Source organism: Penaeus monodon, chromosome 28, assembly GCF_015228065.2.
Source record: "Penaeus monodon isolate SGIC_2016 chromosome 28, NSTDA_Pmon_1, whole genome shotgun sequence".
NCBI lineage: Eukaryota > Metazoa > Arthropoda > Malacostraca > Decapoda > Penaeidae > Penaeus > Penaeus monodon.
This window is the reverse complement of record NC_051413.1, coordinates 38,680,177-38,680,569: the sequence shown is the minus strand read 5'-3', so window position 1 is coordinate 38,680,569 and position 393 is coordinate 38,680,177.

Below are 393 nucleotides of genomic sequence, written 5' to 3'. Positions count from 1 at the left end.
GGATTGGTTTAAAGCACTGTATAAAATACATACAAAAATCGCTATTATTAATCATTCCTCAAGTACAAACTTCCATGATATCACTATCATCGTGCTTGATTATTCTCTGTTTTATTATTGGTTTTACTTCTTGAATGCAAAGGCAAAGGATTAGACTAGCTTTATCTGAGTCTGGACCCAGACTCCCTTTTGTTCGTTAAAGCTCATCACAGTATCAGCGTCTATAATAACATCAATGATGGTTTCCACAAAATCTTGTGATAGTGATTCACTTGTTTTCTACAAGAGCAATGGTGGAGTTCAAATAACGCTTGTTATCTTTTGTTAATGAGATGCCAAATGTTGATAAAATACAAAGGTTTAAGAAAAAATTAAAAAGACAAACTGTAAACC